Consider the following 9,024-nt stretch of genomic DNA (forward strand, 5'->3'; position numbering starts at 1 on the left):
GTACATTTTAGCACCCCATTATTCAGTCTATTTTCTTTCTTTTTTTTTTGCACATGTTTTTTTTTTCTTTGGGGGTGGGGGGGGATATTTTCTATTCTGTAAATCACCTCATATATCTTGGGTAATTTCAAATAAAGATCTGATATTCAAGCGGGATATATAATGCATATAACTACTAGTGTAGGAGTATCTACAATGAGAAGCTGTTTAACTGGTCGCTTTTTTGTGGTCTCTTTTAAAATTCGGTAAGATTAATATGCTACAACCAACTAACAAAGATGGGGTTATCAACTTAAATTTTTAATTCCCATATGATATCACAGAATTGTAAGACATATTTTGATTTCTAAAGGTCAAATTATGTTGTATGCTACTAAATTTTTCAATGTTCAAAGAAAATGTTACGGCCATATTTGGAATATTTCTACTATATTGCATTTTTGATAGTATCAACATACTTATGCTCATTTTACAAAAATCATACTTATTTTCATTTATTTCTATGAATAGCAGATGCTGCTTAAAGAATTTTATTGGGTTTAAAAGATATTGGATGCTCTCATGATTATATTAAATAACTTTTGTAGTTGTTAGATTGTTTTGTCTAAAAAAAAACAACTTTCATTTATGTTTATAGCATATTTTAGAAAAGTGTCTACAGAAAATGAAGAAAAATATTAAAATGGCATTTTCACCATTGATAGATGCTGATGTAATTCTTTTAATTCTATATTGAATACCTCAGCATTTGGATGTTGGCTTTTTATCATTTTGAGATTCTGGCATCCCATGACATCATTATTTCCGCTCAAATATCCGATGCCCACTAAAATGTGGGTGATTTCATACAACAACAAAGGAGCAGTGAAGCTATTTCACACTAGATTAAAAAAGTCTTTCAATCTTTTATAAAATTCATAGTATCACAGCACCGTATGTACTTTTTGTATTGTTCTAACAATAGTATGATTGATTATTTTAAATAAATCAACAAATTATGAGCCCCGGCGCCATAAAACTATTTGAGTAAATTTTTTTTACTCAGCCTGAGAATTTTCTCAATTTTTTTATTCTCAGCAAAATACACCGCCATAAAAAATTCTCAGATATTTTTTTACTCAAAGTTAAGAATATTCTTAAATATTTGAGTATAGCCAAAACCATACTTAAGTATAAAAAAAAATCTTATTGAGGGTATTTTGATATAAAATTACAACTGTCAATAGGGTTTTTGTTAAAATTTGCATTGAAGAACGTCACTAATCTACACAAATTAAATTGTATCCGAAAAAAACATACACATCTTTACTCAGTCCAACATTTTTTGTTTGGTTAATGTCGTCTTTTTCATACATTTTCTTTAGGATAAATATTCAAAATCAATTTTGTCAAAAACTGTAAAAATTGAGGTTTCAGCCTTTTTCCATTCAAGGGCAATAACTCCTACAAGAAGTCGTCTGACAGTTTTGATGAAAATATACAATAAGTAGATCTAATCATTCCAAACATTTTGAACCTGTCAGATTTTCGGAACATTTTTGACTGCTGTACCTCTATTTTTGACATTTTTACCATTATGTCTTTTTGTTTTGTTCACACATTGTTGTCAATGCAATGGAATTTTATGCGACTGTCATATAAGTGAGACATTTAGCTAGCTATTAAACCAGGTTTAATCCTCCATTTTCTACATAAGGAAATGCCTGTACCAAGTCAGGAATATGACAGTTGTTTTCCATTCGTTTGATGTGTTTGAGCTTTTGATTTTGCCATTTGATAAGGGACTTTCCGTTTTGAATTTTCCTTGGAGTTCGGTATTTTTGTATACAATTTTAATAGGAGGGCACATTTGCCCTGTTGTTCAGATCAGAAGTACCTGTTTTTGTACTATCAAACTTCCGGGAACCAGTACGCTCTAATATGCAATTAAAGGTATGTTGAATTTTTCAGCACAAGTCAGGATAAGGTATAGTTTTGACATGAAATAACTGCTACTTTATTTGAACTTAAGTAGCCATTAATGCTTGAAATTGCAGAATTTTACATAGAAAGCAATGGGGCTATGAATTAGTGGTTTTATACCTATTACTGAAAGGCATGTGAAATTCTATTTTTAGAAATCATACCCTTTACAATGAAAATTAGTCACATTTGTTGTCAGTAATCATGTTACATTATTTTTTTTTATGTAACAATCATGTTGGTGTCAAATTACAACCCTCAAATTGCTACAATAAGGTATTTTAGTCTTTTGTGATAATTTAGCATGCACACAGTTAAGATTTTACCTGAAGTTTAAATTTTTGCATTACCCAAGACTGAAACCAATGAAACATGTATATTATGACTAGTTAAAAGTATAAATATTGCTTTTGGTCAAATTATCTAGTGAGTGTTCATGTTTTATTGGGTTTCTTAGTGAATCAAAATTGATGTATACTTATATAGGATTTCCAAAATCTCACTTGAAATGCATTTTATAACCAGTTTAGCAAGTTGGGAGATACATAAATTGCTCTTGTTGATCCATGTTTATACATAAAAATATGGTTTTTACCAAATCGCTCTCCTTTTTCAACATGTAGAAAAAAGGGGGGTCAAAATTATTTATTATTTTTTATGTTTGGACCACTGTATTTATATTCAAGGAAGAATCTTTGATAAAAATAAGACAAATATGTAAGGACACTGTTATTTGAGTAGATATTTTAAACAAATAAGAACTGGTAAACATTGAAAAAGTGTCATATCTGTCACTATTAGTATCCATATGGAGTTTTCTTTGTATACCGCATATGTTACTACCAGTCCAATTTGAGCTTGAATTCAGTAATATTGTGTTTTGACTAATGCTTTATGTGTTTTTCTGTGCTAGAAATAGATCATAGAAGGAAATTGATTCAAGCAGAAGTCAATATAACAAGTTATCGCACCGCGGGTAAATTATCACGTTGTGATTGGTTTAACGCCGTCACGTGGTGACCCCCTATGGATCCGTAGGGGTTAGTAAATATCATAGGGGGTTTATGACGTCACGTCTACTGTTAATGGTGACGTCATCTATTAATGTTGTTGTGTTTCATTGTTTATTTTTCTAAAAAACGCAGCAGAAAAAGTCCCGCGTGCGATAAATTCGTTATACGGTTCACTACTGACCCCCTACGGACCATAGAGGGTGAATAAAATCCATAGGAGATTCGGCCTTCAGCCTCACCCCCTATGGATTTTACTAACCATCTCTGGATCCGTAGGGGGTCAGTAGCGAACCATATAACTTATATTAGGTGCTGTTATAGGTATAGAACCACTAATTAAGACCCGATCGGAAAGAACATAAAAGAAAGTAGCACATATTTTAAACAAAATAGTTCCTACGCATAGCTGTATGTTTGTCAATAGGTGGAATATTTGGGTAGTTTTGGTATCAAATGAAAGCTTGGGGACTTGGGATCACTGTAGAATCATTGTTGAAAGTTTCTTTTGAATAATAAAGAAATATATACAATTTTGCACATTTGCCCTGTTGTTCAGATCAGAAGTACCTGTTTTTGTACTATCAAACTTCCGGGAACTGCTACTTTATTTGAACTTAAGACAAAGTAGCCATTAATGCTTGAAATTGCAGAATTTTACATAGAAAGCAATGGGGCTATGAATTAGTGGTTTTATACCTTAAGTGGATAGTTGTCTCATTGGCAATCATACCACATTTCCTTATTTTTATATTAGTTGACCACTTGAGTTTTGTATGTGAAGTTGAACCAGCATATCAATTTTTATAGAAAAAAATAATGGATAGCTTCTGGGGAAATGATGAATAGAATGTCTTTCGTCGATTTTAATTGCAATCTACTAGTATATTATTTTGCATTTATGTATTATGTATATTAGTAGATAACAATATCACCAAATTTTATAAATCACTGGATATGTACTTACCACGACGATTGTCACTGTCTAGTACTTACCCCTCAGAGTCCTGAGCACCTGCCCTCAACCCCGGGTTTTGGTTAGGTTTGTGTTGCTCAAAAAGAGAAAATAAACTGACAACGCCATGGCTAAACAAGAAAAAAAGACCAACAGACAAACAGACAAACAATAGTACACAAAACACAACATAGAAAACTAAAGACTGAGCAACACGAACCCCACCAAAAACTGGGGTGATCTCAGGGGCTCCGGAAGGGTAGGTATATCCTGCTTCACATGTGGCACCGGTCGTGTTGCTCATGTTAGTACAAACCTGGTAATATGGTCCGAGTACACAGTTATTTCGTAGTGCATTTCTTTTAGACAATAAATGAAAATTAAAAAAATCCCACCTGCGCTTTCTCAATAATATTTTTACAGTGTGTTGTACTACTTTTGGGACAAATTATATCAAAATTATAGAAAACTTCATCGGCTCTAACTCAAAATATGGACAATTTCATGTTAAGGGGGTCTTCAAATCTTTTGACAGCTTCCGAAGTGCTAATTTTTAACATTTTTCAGCTGGACCAAATCACTACTTCACTTTAAAATTCATGACCCAAATTTTTTTACAGTGTCATTTCACCCCCCTACTTACTATTTGAGTCATAAAACATGGAGAAATAAATTTGGAAGGGGTATAAAAAAAATCAACAAGTAACACACTGTCCACACTAGGGACTATATTCGTGGACAACGAAAATCAAAGGACGATAACTGTGTACCCGGACCTAATAGGGTAGAAAAAGTTGACCAATCTTAATGAAACTTGGTATGACCAAAGCTTATTAAATTATAAGACTGCTTACAAAGTTTCATGGCAATAGGATATATATTATAGACAATATGACTAATTCTATATTCAACTTTGCGTGTTAAATTTAGACATTAAAATTGAAAATTTTCAACTATCAACATTTGGGGCTTAAAAAATTAAAATATTGGAAAAAAATACTTTTGAAATGCCTTAATATATAATATATTATGTATTAAAAGCAATAGAGTACTCATTTGATTTATCAGACTTATCATAATTATTAAAAAGTCAAATTTATATGAGCCTGTGGCTAAAAATGGAGGTTTTCCAATGAAGGGGGGCCTTACATGAAGATGTAATATTTTCCAGCAATTTTAAATTTGTAAAGCTTTTTGGTTATAAATAATCCTTACATATGTATTTAATGTACTTTAAATGGAAAGAAAACTTACAAATAACATATCACATTAGTTTAAAAGGGTCTTAGGCCAAGTAAGACTGAAAATAATTTAGGGTCAATTTAGGCCGTATCACATATTTACATTTAAAAATGCATATTGAAGCTATAGGAAATAAAATTTTGTGTCTTTTCTATCATTTCTATACTCAGGTGACATGATACAATAAATCTGAGCACAAAAAGACTCTTGCATTCAACTTTTTTTGCAGACAGTATGGTCTGATACAAAGATTTTTCACTTTTAAGTGAAAAACATGCATGCAATTTTAGTCTCAACAGGCTTATATTTGAACCACTTGCTATCCTACAGAAGAAAAGAAAGATATTATGTGACATAAAACAGGTACAAAAGACATTGTTAAGTGCTTTTTATACAAATTTAGTGAGGTCTTTATAATGGACTTCAACTTTTATGTTCCAAGCTCCTCACATTTAACTTGATGCAAACAGGGCGTTAGACGAGGATCATATATACAACACATTTTGCACATATTGTCTGAGATAATCTTCTTTTCTGTAGATTCAGAGTTCACAAATGAGTAATACAACTGGATTGAAGCATAGAAACACAAATATTGACACATAAAAACCTGTCAGATAGAAAGTCAGAATGCCACTTATGCATCAAAATTGAAAAAGCTATGAAATGCTTATTTTGACCATAAAATGCCAAAATTGGTCATTTTTGCAGAAATTCTATCAAATAAAAGTTTAAATCCTTTAGTTTTATGCTATTTGATAAATTGACACCATCAAATCATTCAGGGAAGTTGCCAAAGTACAGATTCTATATTTCCTGATTTCACCTCTTAGGTCCGAGTACACAGTTATTTCGTAGTGCATTTCTTTTAGACAATAAATGAAAATTAAAAAAATCCCACCTGCGCTTTCTCAATAATATTTTTACAGTGTGTTGTACTACTTTTGGGACAAATTATATCAAAATTATAGAAAACTTCATCGGCTCTAACTCAAAATATGGACAATTTCATGTTAAGGGGGTCTTCAAATCTTTTGACAGCTTCCGAAGTGCTAATTTTTAACATTTTTCAGCTGGACCAAATCACTACTTCACTTTAAAATTCATGACCCAAATTTTTTTACAGTGTCATTTCACCCCCCTACTTACTATTTGAGTCATAAAACATGGAGAAATAAATTTGGAAGGGGTATAAAAAAAATCAACAAGTAACACACTGTCCACACTAGGGACTATATTCGTGGACAACGAAAATCAAAGGACGATAACTGTGTACCCGGACCTAATAGGGTAGAAAAAGTTGACCAATCTTAATGAAACTTGGTATGACCAAAGCTTATTAAATTATAAGACTGCTTACAAAGTTTCATGGCAATAGGATATATATTATAGACAATATGACTAATTCTATATTCAACTTTGCGTGTTAAATTTAGACATTAAAATTGAAAATTTTCAACTATCAACATTTGGGGCTTAAAAAATTAAAATATTGGAAAAAAATACTTTTGAAATGCCTTAATATATAATATATTATGTATTAAAAGCAATAGAGTACTCATTTGATTTATCAGACTTATCATAATTATTAAAAAGTCAAATTTATATGAGCCTGTGGCTAAAAATGGAGGTTTTCCAATGAAGGGGGGCCTTACATGAAGATGTAATATTTTCCAGCAATTTTAAATTTGTAAAGCTTTTTGGTTATAAATAATCCTTACATATGTATTTAATGTACTTTAAATGGAAAGAAAACTTACAAATAACATATCACATTAGTTTAAAAGGGTCTTAGGCCAAGTAAGACTGAAAATAATTTAGGGTCAATTTAGGCCGTATCACATATTTACATTTAAAAATGCATATTGAAGATATAGGAAATAAAATTTTGTGTCTTTTCTATCATTTCTATACTCAGGTGACATGATACAATAAATCTGAGCACAAAAAGACTCTTGCATTCAACTTTTTTTGCAGACAGTATGGTCTGATACAAAGATTTTTCACTTTTAAGTGAAAAACATGCATGCAATTTTAGTCTCAACAGGCTTATATTTGAACCACTTGCTATCCTACAGAAGAAAAGAAAGATATTATGTGACATAAAACAGGTACAAAAGACATTGTTAAGTGCTTTTTATACAAATTTAGTGAGGTCTTTATAATGGACTTCAACTTTTATGTTCCAAGCTCCTCACATTTAACTTGATGCAAACAGGGCGTTAGACGAGGATCATATATACAACACATTTTGCACATATTGTCTGAGATAATCTTCTTTTCTGTAGATTCAGAGTTCACAAATGAGTAATACAACTGGATTGAAGCATAGAAACACAAATATTGACACATAAAAACCTGTCAGATAGAAAGTCAGAATGCCACTTATGCATCAAAATTGAAAAAGCTATGAAATGCTTATTTTGACCATAAAATGCCAAAATTGGTCATTTTTGCAGAAATTCTATCAAATAAAAGTTTAAATCCTTTAGTTTTATGCTATTTGATAAATTGACACCATCAAATCATTCAGGGAAGTTGCCAAAGTACAGATTCTATATTTCCTGATTTCACCTCTTAGGTCCGAGTACACAGTTATTTCGTAGTGCATTTCTTTTAGACAATAAATGAAAATTAAAAAAATCCCACCTGCGCTTTCTCAATAATATTTTTACAGTGTGTTGTACTACTTTTGGGACAAATTATATCAAAATTATAGAAAACTTCATCGGCTCTAACTCAAAATATGGACAATTTCATGTTAAGGGGGTCTTCAAATCTTTTGACAGCTTCCGAAGTGCTAATTTTTAACATTTTTCAGCTGGACCAAATCACTACTTCACTTTAAAATTCATGACCCAAATTTTTTTACAGTGTCATTTCACCCCCCTACTTACTATTTGAGTCATAAAACATGGAGAAATAAATTTGGAAGGGGTATAAAAAAAATCAACAAGTAACACACTGTCCACACTAGGGACTATATTCGTGGACAACGAAAATCAAAGGACGATAACTGTGTACCCGGACCTAATAGGGTAGAAAAAGTTGACCAATCTTAATGAAACTTGGTATGACCAAAGCTTATTAAATTATAAGACTGCTTACAAAGTTTCATGGCAATAGGATATATATTATAGACAATATGACTAATTCTATATTCAACTTTGCGTGTTAAATTTAGACATTAAAATTGAAAATTTTCAACTATCAACATTTGGGGCTTAAAAAATTAAAATATTGGAAAAAAATACTTTTGAAATGCCTTAATATATAATATATTATGTATTAAAAGCAATAGAGTACTCATTTGATTTATCAGACTTATCATAATTATTAAAAAGTCAAATTTATATGAGCCTGTGGCTAAAAATGGAGGTTTTCCAATGAAGGGGGGCCTTACATGAAGATGTAATATTTTCCAGCAATTTTAAATTTGTAAAGCTTTTTGGTTATAAATAATCCTTACATATGTATTTAATGTACTTTAAATGGAAAGAAAACTTACAAATAACATATCACATTAGTTTAAAAGGGTCTTAGGCCAAGTAAGACTGAAAATAATTTAGGGTCAATTTAGGCCGTATCACATATTTACATTTAAAAATGCATATTGAAGCTATAGGAAATAAAATTTTGTGTCTTTTCTATCATTTCTATACTCAGGTGACATGATACAATAAATCTGAGCACAAAAAGACTCTTGCATTCAACTTTTTTTGCAGACAGTATGGTCTGATACAAAGATTTTTCACTTTTAAGTGAAAAACATGCATGCAATTTTAGTCTCAACAGGCTTATATTTGAACCACTTGCTATCCTACAGAAGAAAAGAAAGATATTATGTGACATAAA

The sequence above is a fragment of the Mytilus californianus genome, unplaced genomic scaffold (assembly GCF_021869535.1).
Source record: "Mytilus californianus isolate M0D057914Y unplaced genomic scaffold, xbMytCali1.0.p SCAF_3, whole genome shotgun sequence".
NCBI classification, from domain to species: domain Eukaryota; kingdom Metazoa; phylum Mollusca; class Bivalvia; order Mytilida; family Mytilidae; genus Mytilus; species Mytilus californianus.